Source organism: Pteropus medius, unplaced genomic scaffold (genome assembly GCF_902729225.1).
Source record: "Pteropus medius unplaced genomic scaffold, Ma_sr-lr_union100, whole genome shotgun sequence".
Taxonomy (NCBI): domain Eukaryota; kingdom Metazoa; phylum Chordata; class Mammalia; order Chiroptera; family Pteropodidae; genus Pteropus; species Pteropus medius.
The window spans coordinates 7,332,561-7,352,039 of NW_024348304.1; positions in this window are offsets into that span (position 1 = coordinate 7,332,561).

Consider the following 19,479-nt stretch of genomic DNA (forward strand, 5'->3'; position numbering starts at 1 on the left):
AAGAAATTCGACATTTGGCAATCCATGAACTGATGCTCTCAATTTACTCTAGCTTCCATCTGGCATTATACTTAATCTTTACAATAATGATGATTATATACCCTACGCTATACTCTTATTTTTACTCTTATTTTTATTATAATTTTTTTATGATCTTGTATTTCTACCTAAATAAAATGCCTTAAAATGAAAAAAAGTTCAGTTCCTTCATTAATTAGGCTATAGGTGAATTTGTCATAACAATAAAACCTCAAAATTCAGACATTTAAATGCATTTAAGAAGTGCATTTCTGTCTACCAGAACAGTCTTCTGTAGGTGGACAGTCAGGCCACATAAGAGGTTATTATTCGTGAGGGTTCAGGCACCCAGGTTTCTTTATTCTTACCGCTTTGCTCCTCCTGGATGTCTTCATCACATGCTTAATAGAAGCTGGTTCACTAGTACAACATTTGTTTTCTTTGGAAACAAAGAAAGAAGAAAAATAGAAAGTCATTATTTTAATTTGTTTTATTAAATGTAATTGAGGTCACATTAGTTAATAATATTATATAGGTTTCAAGTGTACAATTTGATAATAGTTCATTTGTATATTGCAAGTCAAATCTCTTTCCATCACCATATATTTGACCCCCTTTACCCATATCTACCATTTTAATTTTTAAAATGTGTGGCCCTAAGCTGCTCTTATACGATTGCCTTGAATTTAGTTGCATGCCACATGTAGCAGTAAGACAGGCTGTGGAAAGAAGTTTGTAACTTTGCAGAAAAATCAGACCAGCAAGAAACCAAGCAGCACTCAGAGATTTGGAGAACTCAGGTTTATTACGTTGGCAGTTCCAGAAGAGCTAGCGCTCTGAAGATCTGGACCCCGAGCTCAGGGGTAACCTTACTTTTATAGGGCTTAACAAGCAAAGGCAATATCTAGACAGAACAAGCAAAGGAGAGGGTGAGTCTTCAGTTGATCTCGAAGTCACCCTCCCTTCAGCCTATTCGGCAAGCATGTCTACATAAGCAGAACAAAGAGTTGATTACAAGGATAACCATTTGAGTGGAAAATTCCTCTTCACTGTGTCTATATGAGATGAGGGAAGAATGAATGATGGAGGAAACTTTTGTTTACATAATTAAACTGTTCTGCGGTATTTTATAGTTACAAATTATGTTGCATGTAGTATGTTGATTATATTTTTTAAATGAAACCACTAAGCAATATACAGCTTTGGGAAACATGACAAAAGAAAGAGTAAGCAAAAGCATAGAGTCAAGGTAGATATGTGTACATTTACAAATACATAGTGCCATAGGAGTTTCTGATACGCTAGTTGACTTTAGAACTTTGTATGGTGGTCATAGGAAGAAATGTAGAGATTTCTAATCTTTGTGAGGTTAATAAAATAGAAGTACCCCCTTTTATCCGATAGCATGGTCACTGACCATTGTTAAATCTTGAAGAACTATAAGAGAAATTAAAAAAAAAAAACTGAAGTAAAATAAACCAGAAAAAGATATCTTTTAACCGTTACAAATCAAAGTTCTTTCCTTATTCACAAAGTAAAATTTACAGTGAGAAATAGGCTTAGAAGTTGTGTTATGTGAGGTCATATGTTTGTGTGCATGTTATATGTGTGTGTGAGCATGTGATTGAGGGAAGAAAGCACATGGAATCTCTTTTAAATCATATAACTTTATGTTTGTCCTTTTTAAAAAATAAGTTACTGTGGTTAACTAATTTTCTCTTATTTGTGTTAGATGCATTGTGTATTTCAAGTCTTAAAATAATAATAATATGAAATTTCAAAAGAAAATGACAAACTAGACAATATAGGTATGATTTTGGTCATATACTATGTCTCAATCTAATACAACATGACATTCACCTACATAAAGAATTACAGGAATATAGAACTAGGAGAGCATGCAGAGTCTATATATTTTATATATCCCAATACTTCTGATCTAAAAATAAAAAATTAAGACTAAAATTATATATCTTTCTCAAAATTCTTGGACTAATTTTTGATGGATCTGTAAGTAATACCCACAAGTCTAACTACTAGTGAGAATTATGAGAATCAGTTAATGGAATTTCGATCAGATATAGATTGACAATCTGTCACACACATATACTGACTCAGTGAAAATAACTTTAAAAACTTACTCATAGAAAAAGTTAGGTTAAAAAAGGTGAATATTTCATTCAAAATAGAAAGGTAGTTCAAGAAATATCATATTCTTACTCCAGCATAGGTGTTCATACTCTATAATTACTTTAAATGTACAATCCAAATTAGTATTTATTTTTATTGCCGAAATAAGTTATTCCAAAAATTCACCATTGTGGCACTTATAGTAAAATAAGAATTTTATTAAAATCATAAGTTTAACATCTAACTAATGTTATTAATATGTAGCATGAGTATACTATTGTATTTAATCATTTTTTAAAGTTAAAATATCAGTAGTATTTAAGAACTGTTTTTTCTTTAACGAGAGTACATAATATACTGTAACATAATATTAATAAATACATTTAAAACCGCATATATTTAATTAAATTTTATTTCTCATGTCAAAATGATTTATCATTTACCTTCTATAAAATACCCTCCTTAATTTTGAAGATGTCTCTGGGCAAGTATTTTTCATGTGTCTTCTTCTGTAGGAGAAGTTAATTTACTCATTAGAGAAATCTGAAACCAGAATTTCAAATTTCTAGAAGTATGCATCTTCGTTAAACATTTAGATAGTAACTAGGAGTTCTTTACTCTCCTAAAACGATCATTAAAATTATCATTATGCAGCTTCTCTCTGTTGTCTCCTGATTATAGAACTGGCCATGCATCGAAGAGAACTGTGCCCTGGGGTTAATGATAAAGGCCAAGTGCATCCAGCAATACTGGCACTTATGTGACTATCGCTGCGCTACCACCCAGCAGAAACCTTATGAAATTCTATACTGACTGCTTCACTGATTTTTGATATCGAAGAAGTCATTCTTCCTTTAAGCCTATTATAAATAAGTGGGTTAAAGAAAAAAAATATATATAAAATGCTAGTGGAGCGAGAGGAAAAGTTTATCCCAAACTGTGGAATACAATTACTGCATGTGGCCTTCTGGATGTGGAGGGAATTGTTATTACGTCTAATGAAATGTGGAATTGTTACAAGTTAAAATGCCTTCTCTTTAGCAAAGCTTAACATTTTGAGTGCTTTAGTTTATTTCCAGGAATAAAAAGTGTTTCACATAAGTTTTATTGATATAAAAAACAAAACTTATATAGCAGAAAATATAAAGGAAAATTTGATTTCATGAATTTTAAGATATCTAAATTTAAAAATATCCATTTGTTATTATTTGCTTCAAGAAAGGAACCTAACTTTTTTACCTCTGGAGGCAAGATAACTTAGAGTTTTTGAAAACACTAGGCTAAAAGTTTTTTGACATTTTTGGACATGGTAAATATTTTATGAACCAAGATGGATTGGTTCAGTTTATTGCACTGTCTAATTCTAAGCACACCAGTTTTTTCTGTGGAAGCAAGCTAATCTGAAATAAAAACTGAAAGAATATTTAAAGATAATTAAAATATATATACAGTAACTATGACATTTAGTACATTTAATTATGCTTACTAGATTTGGTATTGGTAAAAATAACCATAAAATACCTATTTTTGACTCAGCTGAACTAAGTGACGGCAAAAAAAGTTTACAGCTCCATAGTGAGGAAATTACTTGACGGTGATAATAAAGTAATAACAAACTGCATCATGCTTTTTACACCCAGCAAGTGTCAGAATTCAGACTAACAGAATCTAGACAAGACTTGCCTGTATTCCATGAAAAAGTTAAATTATAAAAACAGTAATTTAAAAATATCACTTTCTATTTCTCTTGAAGAAAATTTTTCAGAAAATCAGTGAGAATTTCCTGACTTTGTATCATAATTACATAATAGAGACTACATATAATTTATTGTAATAATGTCTCCATACCCATAAGGGATAAAATTATAATTACTCCAAGTCCACAGCTAATGAGTAAAGTAGATAAATTTTAAAAAATAATTGTTCATAAAATTTTTACCTAATGGCACAATTTTATTAATTTGATGGTTATTAAAAAGTATGTTGGTGAAATGATTGGCAAATGAATTCAATTAAGAGCCCATGAATTTTGCGAAAATGAGACCTTTGATAGATGCACACATGGATTGTCCTTTAACTGAATTTTCTTCCTATTTCAAGTTTTAAACCCTACTAGTTAGAAAAGAAGATAAGCCCTTCCATATTAACTTATTTACATATTTTTTTTTCTTTTCTAAAAGCATGCCTTCGGCAATCAATGTCCTAAGTAGGTGTTTATCAGGAAATGAGGCACACAGATCTAGAGATGGCCATACTGATGTTTCTATAGAGTTCAAGAAAAAAAAAAATGTGAGAACTTGTGCCATTTCCCCCACTTTTGTCTATTTTTTCATTAGAGGTGTCCAACCTCACATCGAATTGATGTGAGCGAGTTTTTATGCCCTCAATATTGTTATAAATTCAGGTAAAAAGAAAAAGAATTAATATGACACATTGGTAGAATTTATTGAAAGAACTGACAAATATGCTTGGAATAAGTAAGAGTAATGTTATGGAAATATGATCCCATAATTAATTTGAGAATGTGTACTGAGAAATTAAAAAGTATCCCCTAAATGTCTATGGGAGGGTTTGATATTTAACGGTGCTGCAATGGAAATGGCCTAACATCTGTAGTTCTATAAACTGAGTTTCTTTCATGAAAATAAGTGTAAATTACCCTTTCTATTGGAGATGCAAGTTGACAGCAGACATAAAGGGCTGCAGCAAAAAGACTACAGATGAGCAATTCTTTGTAAAAGGAGAGAATATACATTTCTAAGTTAATAAATAAGCAACAAGATAGCATTTTATAGTGCCCATTGGAAAGAAAGACTCTTGAGCAGCATGAGAGTTAAAGAAGGCACTGAATTTAAAGGGAACTTTTAGCATAAGTTAAATTATAAGCTAAATTAAGCTTTACCTTAATATGTAATAAAGGTCTCTATTCAAGCTGTTGACAAGGTCAGTTGGCATGGGTATAGATGACCATAGATTAACTCAAAGTACTATAGATATGGCTAGTATTTGGAAAACTAGTTCTTTAATGAACCAAGACTATATATTAAACAAATTAGCATTTTGATGGACTTTAAATGGAGAGAAACTGGAATTTATCACAGAACCTTAAAATTCTATTATCTTTCTGTCATCTACCTGCCTCCTATCTATCTCTGCATACTTTCATAACGTTCCCTTAATTAATAATAGTGACTGGCATTCTTAATCCTCTTGTTGATCTCATACGTTTCTGAGTAAAAGAATTCTTTTGGATATGTTTTCAGATAAATATGTAAACTAGAAAAAAATTAAATTGTTACTGGAGTTATGATTGATATATTCACCAAAAAACATGACTGCTGAAAATTTATTTTAATATATTTCTGAGAAAATTGGGAATGTGTACTATCCATTTTATTTTTGCACAATATATAGAGTAGTAAACATTTTTAAAAGTCATTAAAACTTAATAAATAAAACTATTAATATCACCTTGGTAGTTGGGAATTTCACTACAATACTTTTAGTATAGTACTTTTTTTTGAGGGGGGGTAGATGATCAGTCAATATTTTTTCAGATTTTCTGCAGTGAATATATCCTAATTTTTTTTAATAAAAAAATAAAGATTGAGACACCTAGAATGATCTTGGTAAACAATATCTAAAAGAATGTTGCCTAGGCAGTCTTCATGTGTTCTATATGTAATATACTAAATTAAATATACTTAGTTCTTTACAATTACATTTATAATTAAAATATCAAAGTATTCTGTCAATTTAAAGTTATGTTACTCTCATGATCATAATGAAAGCCTCATATTAATATAGTATATATTTATTGAACCAAATGAATTAAAAAGTTAGTAATAAAAATCAGTGATTCTGAAAGTAGATAGTCCATAGGATGACAGTCTGCTTATTTTGAACATAATAGATGGATTTTTTTAAAAAAGGCAGTTGATTCAATATCAATAGCATGTTCTCTGTTTTACTGTTTGTTAGAAAAATTGGGTCTATCCCCAAGGATTAAGATGTATAAAGAATTAGCAAAGTCATATGACTATTGGTCCTATATTTATTGCTAATCCTGAGTAGCCTAATACATGCTATTATTGGTCCTATATTTATTGCTAATCCTGAGTAGCCTAATACATGCTATCCATTATCATTATATTAATATATAATTTAATCTCTATTTAAAGCATATAACTTATTTTTCTGTTATAAAATATTGTTGCAATGTTACTTTCATCTTCTTTTATCCATATATTTGTTACTTTTAATTATAATATATTTAGGAACCTTTACATTTTATTTATTAACTTGAGTGTTTGGGGGAAAAGATGATAATTCAAAATATACTAAATGTGACCAGATATAGTATTTAATTTAAAACAGAAAATATAACCAAATCTAATATAATAGGATATACTTATATATCTCTAGTTACAAATATCTTAAGAATGACACTCCAGATTCACTGATTTACCTTATTTTCAGATACTGTAATGATAGTAAAGTCTTCTGCTATCCCAAGGTCTTGAAGACACATCATTTCTATTATCCTCATTGATTGAAGCTACTTATAGGGAACCATGCATGTTTTTGTATTTGTAAAAAGAGACTGCCAAGCCTGCACACTGGCTCAGTCCATATGTATCACATGAAGCACATGCAGATTTCCTATACACAGCCTTAGAATGCTTGAGCTCCGTCAATATACCAATCATTAGGAATCAACCAAATATCCCATCTGGATATTTCATCAAGAGTCTCATATTGTAGTCAAAAGGATTGGCATGAAAATAATTGAATTACAAGGTAAAGTTTTAAGTGTGTTAACAACAGTAGGCTCCTATAGAAAAAAAATTAGGCTCCTATCCTTCCACAGAAACTGGAAGATAGTACATTCCTTGATAATTCCATTTCAAAAGGATGACTTCCACTCCTTAGAGAAAGACATGCCTGTGTTATAAAATAGCAAGAAGCTTTTCAAAAAGATTTACATCTCAAAATGGCACAGAAAAGATTTACAGTTACAAGTTTTCTAAAGTAAATGCCCTAAGAAAAGAGAAGCGGTGGGCAGGGATTGGAGCAGGTTAAGTCAGGAAGATGCCTATCAGAGATTTAGACAGGTAGAGGGGATTGTTAAGACATTTTTATCCAATCCACCCTTTGATGGAACAATTCGACCAGGACTTTTAAAATCCTAGCTTCTCATTGAACGACTTCAAGAATATAGTCTGGGTGGCTGGTTTCGGCAGGATTGTATGGTGGAAGGACTAACTGAACCACCTGCTGAGACTCGGTAGTAGAGGACACTTGCACCCTGGTGTGAGCAAAAAGACATTTAATAATGGAGACTGATGAAAAACAGAAGGAAAACAAATATTAATAGTTGGACCAGACTATAAACTGGGTCCAGAGGGCAGCCACTTACGAATATTCTTGCATATTGGGCTTGAGCATCTTTAAAGTGGTGGAGTGAGGACAGCAGTGGCCATCTGACAAATTTCTCAGTTTGCAGGCTGAATATTTTTGATAATGGCATAGACTTCAGGTAGAATTCAGTAAGACTGTCCAGGGTCATGGCTATTTCCTAGAGCAGAGCCTGGATGATGAAGGGGTTCTAGGAAACTTACTGAGTGGTCCATACAGCAACTTCTCCAGGCAAGAGATTTACCATTCGTGATCCTACTATTAATGATGAGTCCTTTGAAGTTTGTATCAAGCCGTCTGGCTTTAGTTCATTGAGCTTTTATAATCTACACGGAAAGGCCAACTATAAGACAACCTAAAATCTCAATAGAGCTCTGGACAGTCAGATTTTAGTTCTCAGTGATGCCAGGTCAGGAGGGTGGAGGCGGGGGAATTAGAAATGTTGGTTAGGTGAGTTGTAGTGAGAAAGAGATAAAAACAATCGAAAATGTGGTAAGGACTGACAAAGTGTCTCATAGATAATGAGAAGACCAGAATCTGATAACTCACAGAGTGTGCTAAGTTTTCTATTAAAAAACAAAATTTCTCTCCACAGTTATCCTCCTTTTAATTAAATATAATCAAAGTAAGATTAATCTCGATTGCAAAATAAGGCCGGTCTCTTTATTTACATAGGTGCATCAAGAGTGCTAATGGATCACATAAGCTTGTATAAGTTTGCTTTAGTGAGTTTCTTTAAGGAATTCCAAATTGTGCTTTTAAAAACCTCTCAGAGCCAGGAAGCTAAGTCAAGAACTTGTCACTGGATTTCGCCTACCTTTAGATTTGTGTGAATTCCTTTCATCTTGTGGGGTCCCAAATATCCTAAGGTTCCTGGGCCTTCCAGAAAGTTATTTGTCAGGCTGAGAACCAAATACTCAGGTACCAGACCAACTTTCCCAAGAAGATTTTGTAAGCATTGGCCCATAAAGTCAACTTTAGTTCTTTAAAAGTGCCTGATCGCATCCACATCGATACACAAATTCTCAAATATTACATTCCAATCCATTCCTTGGTTATATAAGCAATACTTCCAATTATGCCCTGTTCCAAGGAGAACATATTCTTATTGAATCTATAAAATAATCATATTGTCATGGAAATAAAAGTAGTCAGTAAGAGTTTCCAAATTTTGGAGGGAATGGGCAGAGACAAAAATATATGTTTAATTTCTCTTTATAAAATCATATGCTACCAAGTTGTTATGAGTTATAGATAACTTAGAAAAGAGAAAAGGGTACCTCATATCCAGGAACTAGATCGTGAAACATCAATTTTCCAAAAAAAAAACAAAAAACCTGTAATCATCCTTCATCTATCAGATCACTCAGTTCTCTGTAATTAATTCTCGTTTTCCCTGATCTTGGCTTACCAGCCTCTTGAACTTGGTAGCCTAGGGTTAGGAGACGGGGCTGGTAGAGTGTTCCTTGCTGTTTTGATTAACTCTCAGTGTAAGTCAAAATTATACTTCTAACAGCTGTGGTTATGGTCCTGGCGGGTATTTCTCCCTCAGGGGCAGAAAGCACCCCTTTCCCCATCTGTAATGGTGTCCCCAGTGCCTCAGTGGTGCGTGACAGGTGACAGTTTTTGTTTCTCTTCTCCCCACAGATTAGAGCTTTCTCTCCTCATAGTTGATAATGGAAAATGGTTCTTATACAGTTTGTTTGTTTGTTTGTTTTTTGCCCCTCTCATAGCTGTCTTTCTACTCCGGCTCATTTTTAGGAGGCAGATGTTCTCAAGACTCTTAATCCTTTCCTGTGAGCTTCTCTGGGGGTTGATGGAAAAAGGCCAGCAAGCAGGTGAGACCCCCTCCCTGCATTGCGGCCCCCTAGGGTGTTAATACTCTTGGCCGCTGGGAATTTAACTATTCCAGCTCAATTCTTCCTACACAGTATCCTGCTTCTTTTGCCCTTCTCATACACTATCCGCTTCCTTTGTCTCCCAACAGGGTCTCTTTAGATTTGGGTTATTTGGTTCCTCGGAAAGGTCAGTTCTGTGATGGGTTCAAGCAAAGTGGCTAACCTGAATTTTGTCTGTATTTATTTTATCCCTATAAGTGTGGAGTGATGCTCTTTCCAAATCTATATATTCCTTACATAAAACCAGAAGTGAATATAAGCCATTTAAGGTCAGGCATTCTACCTTTTAAAGCAGAATTTAAAACATTTGTATATATTCAAGCAGTTAAAATTATCCTGTTTTCAAAATAGAACTCTATAAATCCATATTTTCATATTAGAAATACATATAAGCACTAAAGAGAAAATTTTCCAAAAATGAGACATTAGGAGTCAAAATATTGCACCACATTCTTTACTCTGTGATTAGACATGAAATAATTAACATTTAATTATACTCGTAAGGGGTAAAGATTTCTCCAACTTTAAGAAGTTTCCTTATTTGGCACAGTGCCAAAAGTACTAACTTTGCATAATACATATGGCAGGGCATGAAGTGTAGAAATAGGCCTGATGGCATACGTATGTATACATACTAATATAGGCAAGAGACGAATGACGTCACTACTCCACATTATCCTCTGAGATTCTCTTAAGGTAGTGTGGATTATCCTACAAAATTTTAGTAATGAGATACAAAGAGAAATCTGGGTAAGTAGCATCAAAAAATATGAGAAAAATCATGAGCATTACAAATGAAACATCCTATATTTAAGCAGAACATTCTAAATATTGAAATAATATATTCTCCAAAAAATATTGATTTTCCTATCCACCTACCCATTTTTCTTTGAGTCTTGCGCATACAGGAAATTATCATTTAGATTGTTTTTTAGGCTTTTGAGACCAAGAAGAAATATCTTAATTCAGAAATGTACACTTTATTTGCTCATAAATTGGTTTGTTTTATAACCTTATCTTTCCCTCTGACTCATTATATAGGTTAGTTTAAGTATATGCTGCAATATTTTACCAAAATCCTTTAATTCAAATTCCTAGAGGTAGTATATATTTCAAAGATGGATCCATTCTTAAGAAAAATAATAGTCTATTAAAAATGTTTGCTATTTTTTATATGGATGACTTATTTTCTTTAAACATTATATACGTAGGATTTAACATAGGCAAGTACATATGTATATTTTGCGTTTTATAAACCTAATTATTATTTTTCACTTTATAATTATTTTTAACATACTGAAAAATATATAATTTAAACAGCATAGTGAACAAATTTAAAATTAAAGATGATGTGAAAAGACAATGCTTAGGTACAAATTTTAATCCATTAGTTAATATAGTAAATATTTATATGTATACTAATTTCTTTAACTTTTAAAAATAACTCAATAACATTAGTTAATATCATCTTTATTTTACAGGTGATTAAGGCATGGAGGATTCAAGGCCACCTAATTAATAAATGTGTCAGGGTCATGATTTAATTCCAGCCCATTTATTGCCAATGTCTATATCTTTAATGACAAAGCTATGAGCTTTTATGAATTTTTGTTCAAAAGAGAGAAATAATTAGTATAACGGATATTAATTCAGACAGAATTCACACACACCCCTTCAGAAATAATATAGAGTCATATACAAATCAATTCTTAGTGAAGTTAGAGGAAACTTCAGGTTTAATATCTTTATTTCAATATTATTACCAGTATCCTTTTTGCCAAATCATATGCTCATCTTCATTATTTTAATCAGTGCTGGGTACATGGTGGGGTATGATAAAGATAAATTTTGTTGATCAATGTCTTTTAAGGCTTAATCTTCAGTAAAAATCATTTATCTTCAAAGACTGTGAGATCTTGGAGCGATACAGGTATTTAATCATTGACATTTCATTCAGGTTGCCTTTAAGTAAACAAATGAACATATAAATTTCCACTCAAAAGCATTCAATTTCTGTCTTCTCTAGATTTCCTATTAGAAGTAAAAATTGAAATCTTATCACTCAAAACATTTATTTAATGAAACAATTAACCTTCATGTAAGTAAGATTTCAATGCCAAGTGAAGACCAACAATAATGAATAAGGCACGTATAGTGTGCACCTTCAGGAATATTAAGTGTAGAGAGGGAATGGATAATTGCATTAGTAAATAAGGGTGGAGCAAATATGACAGCAACATATATCTGAAGTATCTAACATATTTTAGGAAGGAAAGAACAGCCACTGTTCTAGAAAAAAAAAAAAACATTCGATACGGCATTGAATGTTAAAAAAAAATAATATAGAAACATAAATAAAAACCATATGTGAAAATGACAATCATGTATCCATGTTTTAATTTAAAATTAAGAAGTGATCAAATATATAAGGATTTTCTGATGGTTCAAATGCAATTATTTAGGTCAACTGAACACATTTATCATCTTGAAAGTTCCCTTTTGCCCCTTTATAATCAGGTCCCCTTTCACTTCATATCCTGATAACCTATAACTTACTATTTGTCCCTCTCATTTTGCCTTTTCCAACAAAAATCATATGAGCATATAATCATAGAGTATGTAGTCTTCACTTAACATAATGTTTTAGAATCATCTATATCATTGTGGTTATGAGGAGTATGTTTCTTTTCATTAGAGTAGTGTATTGTATAGATGAATCACATTTGTTTATCAGTTCCCCAGATATGGACATTTGGGTAATTTCTAGTTTTGTGGTCATGAATAATTATGAATGAAACTCTTATACACATGTGCAGATCTTTGTGTTGACATATGTAATCATCTCTCTTGGGTAAAATACTTAGGCATGGGGTAGTCGGGTCATATTGTACTTATTTAATTTTATTTAAAAAGTTGCCTAATTATTTCCTTGGCATTAGTACCATTTAAAATTTTCATCAGTAGTGTATGCAGGCTTTCCTTGCCAGAACTTGGTACTTCCAGTGGTTTTGTTTGTTTGTTTGTTTGTTTGTTTTATTTAATCATTCTAACATGTTTGCAATGATATCTCATTGGGATTCAAATGAAAATTTCCCAAGTGTTTGTTTTATTTAATCATTCTAACATGTTTGCAATGATATCTCATTGGGATTCAAATGAAAATTTCCCAAGTGAGTCATGATATTCAAAATCTTTTCATGTGCTTATTTGCTATCTTTATATCCTTTTAGGTGAATTTTCTGTTCAATTCTTTTGTTGTTGGTTCCTAATCACTGTATTTTGAGAGTACTTTATATTCTCTTGATACTGGACATTTATCATTTATATATTTTACAAATATTTCTTCCAGCTTGTTGCTTGTATTTTCCTCATTTAATAGAATGTCCTTCCAATAGGACACATTTTTAATTTTAATGAAGTTCAATGCATCAATCACTTTACTTATGAATTGTGCACGTAATAGCCTAAGAAATCTTTGCATCATCCTATGTCACGAACTTTTTCTGCTATGCTTTCTCACAGAATTTTGTAGTTTTAGGTTTTACATTTTGGTCTATAATTCATTTTGTGTTAATTTTTGTATAGGGTGAGAGATTTAGGTTTAAAATTGTTGTTTGGCATATAGATATGCAGTATTTTCCCACACTATTTATTGCAAATAATATCCTCTTCAAATTAAATGATTCTGGCACCTATGTAGAAATAAATCATATATGTGTGCATCTATATTTGAATTCTCTTGTTTCATAGATCTATGTGTCTATTTATGTCAATATCACACTGTTGTGTCTATTGAAACTTTTATATAGACCATAACTTTGTTTTCAGTCTTATACACCAGGGAGTGCAAACTCTCCAACAATGTTATTTTTCAAAATCGTTTGGTTACTCACAATCCTTGGCTCTTCCACAAATTTTAGAATCCCCTTGTTGATTTCTCCCAACAAGAAAAAAAGGGCCTACTGCGATTTTTATTTATGCTGTGCTATACTGTATATCTAGATAAATTTGGGGGGAAATGGCACCTTACAGATGTTGATTCTTCGAATTCATAAACATCATATGTGACTCGGATTTAGCATTTCTGCCAGTTAGCATTCTCTGAGCTAACCTATGGCCCAATTTAAAAAATAATAATTTTTGATATTTCAGTCTTTAAGTACTTTCTCTGCATTATTCTTTCTTTTAGATTTGAAATTCATGTTTTACCACAGCTTTCAGATGCTGTGCTCTATGATTTAAAAAAAAAATTTTTTTTTACTCTTCTCATTTTTAAAAATTTGAAAACTTTCTATTGGTCTATCTTTAAGTTCTTTCCTCAGCTGTGGCACTCAATCTCTTCTTATATTTTTTATCTCTTAGCTAAAACTATGTACCTAGCATCAAGCTTCAACAATTCTAAACAACCACAATGATAAAATATTATTCAACACATAGCAATAGAGGCTTCTCAACATACTTCACACAGGACATACGTACTGAAAAGAATACATCAACTAGAACCTTGTTATTCAGTCTCCCATCATTCAAAGTCCATCCTAAGTGACCTTGACTTTCCCAGATTTGTCACCAAAAACCAGTAAAACCAGAGCTCTTCCAGCTCCAACATCTCTGTGGACTTAGCCTGCATGCAGACCTGGCAGTCTCTTTTTACAAAAACAAAACAAAACAAAACAAAACAAAACAAAAAAACATGCAACGTTTCCTTTAAATAGCTTCAATCAATGAGGATAGTAGAATTGATCTGTCTTCAAGAACTTGGGGGTAGTAGAAGCATTTACTATCATTGCACTACCTGAAAATAAGGTAAATCTGTGAATCTAGAGTTTCGTGGATTGTATATGATAAATGTACCACTCAGGAGAGTGGTACATTTATAATTCCAATTCTGTCAAGATAAACAACTATATATTTTAAGCAAGTAGTTGATATAGTTAGAATTTTGGATGACTGCAACAATAAATTAAATAAAAGTAAGCATTTTAAATGGGATTCATTGATAATCAATAGTTCTGGCAAAGTGAGAAGTATGAAATATGCAGCAGAGTTCCAATGGGTATCACTTATAAATTGCAGAATATAAATAGGCCTACATTAACAAGACAGCAAGAATATATACAGCGTTCATTCCAGGATGAATGTGTTCAGTCCTCTACCTTTAAACACTGTGTTATGTTCCTAGTAATCAAGACAAAGCACTTTGGCATTTTTATGGCAAGATAGCAGAATAGACTGCGACCTTTATGGTTACTCTTGTGGAGAATAGGAAAAATCAGCTAAATATCATCTTTTAAACAAATTCTTTAGCCTACTTCTTTTCTCTGTGTTTTTAAGACATTGCAAATAATATGCTATAATCTTATTTCTTATGAATCATCTGTAATTCCTGTCCTGTAGAAACTTAAGATGTAGGAGAAGAGAGTGCTCAAAGTACAATTTATCATGAGCAATGATAAGAATTTGAAAGAATGAGTAATTTAATAGGCATGGTAATAAGCATTTGAAAATAAGAAATATTGATATAAAAAGAGGAATTTCAATGTTCACTAAGGATACAGTGAGCATTAACAATGATGTCATGTAAATTGAAAAATATGACATATTTCTTGATAATTAGTGGTATAATAGGCAAAGATGTAGAAGGCAAGCTATTCTCGAATAAGAAAATTTACCAATTAAACAATGCATGAGACGTTTTATAACAACAGTAAGCCATTTAGTTTGTATGGAGTGTAGAGTTTATGTTGGGGGTTGTGACTTGACAGTGAGAACGGGTTCAGGTTGTGGAGCATATAATATCTAAAATATGAACTCCATCATACCAAAATCTGGAAGCTTCTGTGCCACTAACTCAGGAATACATAGTTAAAAATGGAACATTAGCAATTGTGGAAAGAACAGATACAGCTAACATTATTATCAATGAAAGTAGATTGTAAACGAAGGAAGACAGATTTTGTACTTGAGTTCATATTTTTCCATATTATAGTTGAGTAACAGATTTAAGATACTAACAAAAGACTTCTCAAATATGCATATGTGATGCACATGGAAACTTCACTTATTTCTACATTCTGATGTTGATTTATTCTATTAGTTTAATGGTAATTTGGATAAAGGTTTTTAGATTAATGAAATGTGAAGATATAACAATTTAAGCTATTTAAGCTATTTTTCAGGTTGATAAATATAATTTAATGTTTCATCACAAATTCTACCTTTGTTTTGATATAGTCAGTTATTTTATATCCCCATACTTTTAGTTAGAATATCTTTCCTTATTCATTCTAAAGGAGCTACAGAGGAAAAAGCAGAAAGCAGAAATTAACTTTTAAAAAGAAGCTAATAAATATCGTAGGATCCCCCCCTTTTTTATTAATTGGGACAAGGGTATGAAGCCAAACTTTAATTCTACCTAATAGCAGTAGTATGTCACCATATTTTAGAATGTCCCTTGCCATGGATTTTCTATTTATCTTTTTAAACTATCCTATTAGCATCAAGACTGGATTACATTAATCAGTCTGACACAGAGATTTAGGTGTTAACATTTGAATAAAGAACATTAACATTTTGAGACTCTCTTTAAATGACAAATTGTATATACAAATTCTGCAAAAAACTGAAAATATTGAATTTTTTATCATGGATTCCTAATGCAAACATTGCCAAAAATATTTTTACATAGTAATAAAAAGACAGATACATTGAAACAACTCTTCCTTTTTAATGATCAATGATGTAATATAAACTATGGTTTTTACTTCAGTTTATACTTCAATGCTTTTTTTGTATTCAGAAAATAATATGTAATTTATTTTTTGTTATTCTTTTAGTTTTAAAGTAGAAAACTGGAATGTCCTATAAAATAGTGTATGCATAAATGATATTGTATTATTGATATAGATATTATTTAGAATATATTACCAGTACATAAATAATCTATATATTATTAATTATGTAATAAGATATTTCAATTTTCTACTTTAGCAAATTGTAGTTAGAATAACTGGTAAAAACTGTGATTTCCTAACTATATACTTAATGGAAGGTTATAAAATTAAATTATTTTGCTAAATGATGTATTTTATTGAAAAATCAATATCAAGTTAGAAGTCCATTAAAGAATATGAAACATAATGTTACAAAAGAATATAGAATAATAAGCTAATATATATTTTGGGGAAGAAATTGATAATGACATGGGAGAAGTTATAGGTCTCAAAATCCTAGGTCCAGTTTATTTGAAGACACAAACTTTAGTAATCTTTTTGGACATTTATTCAAAATATTTTCTCCTAGTACTACAAGCAGTGTTTAATTTAATGATACTGTATTAGCATTTGATGATAATCTACTAACATGCCCTCATTTTTAAATGAATTTTCTTTCTGGAAAAAGATCAACTGGGAACCATCTCTAATATGAGTACAATACAGAAGCTTTAATTTTGGCAAATACGAGTTTAGCATATTGGTAACTTTAATATTTGGAAGTTTTAAATAGTCTTATAAGTAATGGTTTCACTTACGAAGAAAATTTCATAAAATGCCATGAAAACAAAAACTTTTTTAAGAAAGGAAAATAAAAATGCTTTAGAACATAGTTTCACACCTGTATGCTTCCAAATCTTTAAAAATTGCTTAAAATTGTTTTGTATACATTATTCTAAAGTTATGAAGTAGTTTCTTAAATTATTTTAAAAAGATAGTCAAAATTGCTGTAGAATAGCCTGTTTTCCCTTACAGTTATTATAATGTATGCATTAAAACTGGTAGCCTTATAAGAAATGATGATTTATTCTGAACGTAGCCTTTCGCTACGCTTTTTGTTGTTGTGATCTGCAAATATTCCACCAAAGAAAATACATCTAGCTTTTCTAATAGAAATCTTGGCCACATTGCCTACTCAGGGCCTATCTAGCCCATAGCCCAATGGCCTACCACCTACAATTCCTAAAATCTCGACTAAATACACACGGGAGAACTTGCTTGTTCTGGGACAAGAGTTTAGCAACAGTTTTAACACTGGAATTGTCCTGATGTATTTGAGATTCAGAAGAAAAATAAATATTGAAGTTTTTGTATCTGCTTTTTTTTTTTTTAAGTATCAACTTCCTCTTTCCCTCTTTGAAGACAATGCACAATTCAATTAAACAAAATTATTTTCTTTTTAATTACATATCTTTATGTCACAGTGGGCAGAGATGCAGATTTAATCACTTTTGTATGCTACATAAAAAACACGCATTTCTTCCAGTGCAACCTATAGATTTTTTGCTTCATTGCAGAGATAGAAAAAAAAATCTTAAAATACACATTTTATTTTGCATAAGATGCCAGGAACCAGGACTTTTATATTAAAATTATACTGTGCCATTTATGAACTATCTGAAGAAATTTATTCATGGGAAGGTAAAATATGAATCAAATTTTACTTTCGCTAAAGGGCACATTCAATGCAGTCATTTGCCTTCTTTATGTTGTTCTCTCTCTCTACATCACTTTTACACACTTATAAATCTACCTGCTCTCTTTTATTTCTATACAAAATTACCAAAAATCTCAAAAAGGCTATTTTTGTGTTCATGGGGCCATATTATGAAATCACTTTTAAATTTTATAAATCTCGAGCATTGAATATTTTGGTTGCTGTGCTATAATGGAGTGCTTACTAAAACTTTTGAGTTAAAAAAGAAACTTTGAAATTTATACTTAGTGAAAATAATGAGTACTTCCCCATGATAACACATAATTCTAACAATGCTAAAATTTCTTTAGCTTAGATGTTATAAAAATAGATTTTTAAAAAAGCAAGAAGATAAAAATAATAAAAGACTAAAAAGTACATATGACTACATCAATATTAACTTCATGTTCAATACCTTCTTATCAGTCAAAGACTAATGCAAATTCTTCACCGGGGTCTGCTCCTCCAACATCATGACCCTCTTATTGTCATTGTTCTTCTGCTTTATTCACATTGACCCTCTTGTTCTTCCTCGAATAGGTCAGGCTCCTTTGTGCCTTGTCCATTCTGTTTCTTCTTCCTGGAGTTTTCTTTTCCCAGATTGTGCTTCATTCATTTTCTAAAATATATGCTCATTTCCCACCTCAATGATTGCCTTTTTACGTTAAATTTGGTCATTACAATAGGTCTTAGATTATAATAAATATTGATTGATTGTTTCATTCACTATCTTGTCACTCCAGGAGAGCAGAGATATTGCGCGTTTGCATTTCCTCTCCAGTCCTAGTGCCTAGAATAGGGCCTACCACAGAGTAAGTGCCAATTAATACTTGTTGAAAAAAAAAAAATCAATAAATGTTTAGGGTTTAACACTGAAGTAGGCCCAGAAAACATGATTTGTACCCTTTTAGAAAACATCAAGAGAAATGAAAGTATTCAATTTAATAAATGAGCCAGAAAGCTGTTGAGTCCTATCACTCCCTTTTAACAGATAGATAATGCTTACCCTTCCCACCTCCCACGCCCCCAAAGAAGACTTCTGTCCCCTAATCTCTAGAACCTGACAATGTTTTATTACCCTGCAAAAGGGACTTTCCAGATAGAGTCAAGGTTACAAAACTTAGCAAGAGAACAGCAAAAGCTGAGAGGGATTTGCTCCAGCATTGCTTCCTTTGAAAACAAAGGCTGCTGTGAGCCAGGGAATAAACAGAGTCTCTAGAAGCTGAGAAAGAACCTCAGCCAAACTCCAGCAAGCAAACGAGGACCTCAGTCCTACGAACTGAATCCTGCCAGTGACCTGCATGAGTCTGGAAGTGGATTCATCCTCAGAGGCCAGTCCTGCTGACAACTTCATTGCGAACTTGTGAAATCTGAAGCAGAGAGACAAGAGAGACCAATTAAGCCCAGGCAATGTCTGACCTACAGAACTCTAAGATAATACATATGTTTATTAAGTCTCTAACTTCATGGTAAATTGCTGTGGCAGCAATAAATGATTAATATATTATGTAAGATCATCACCATTTCATGTGCTGGGCTATTATCC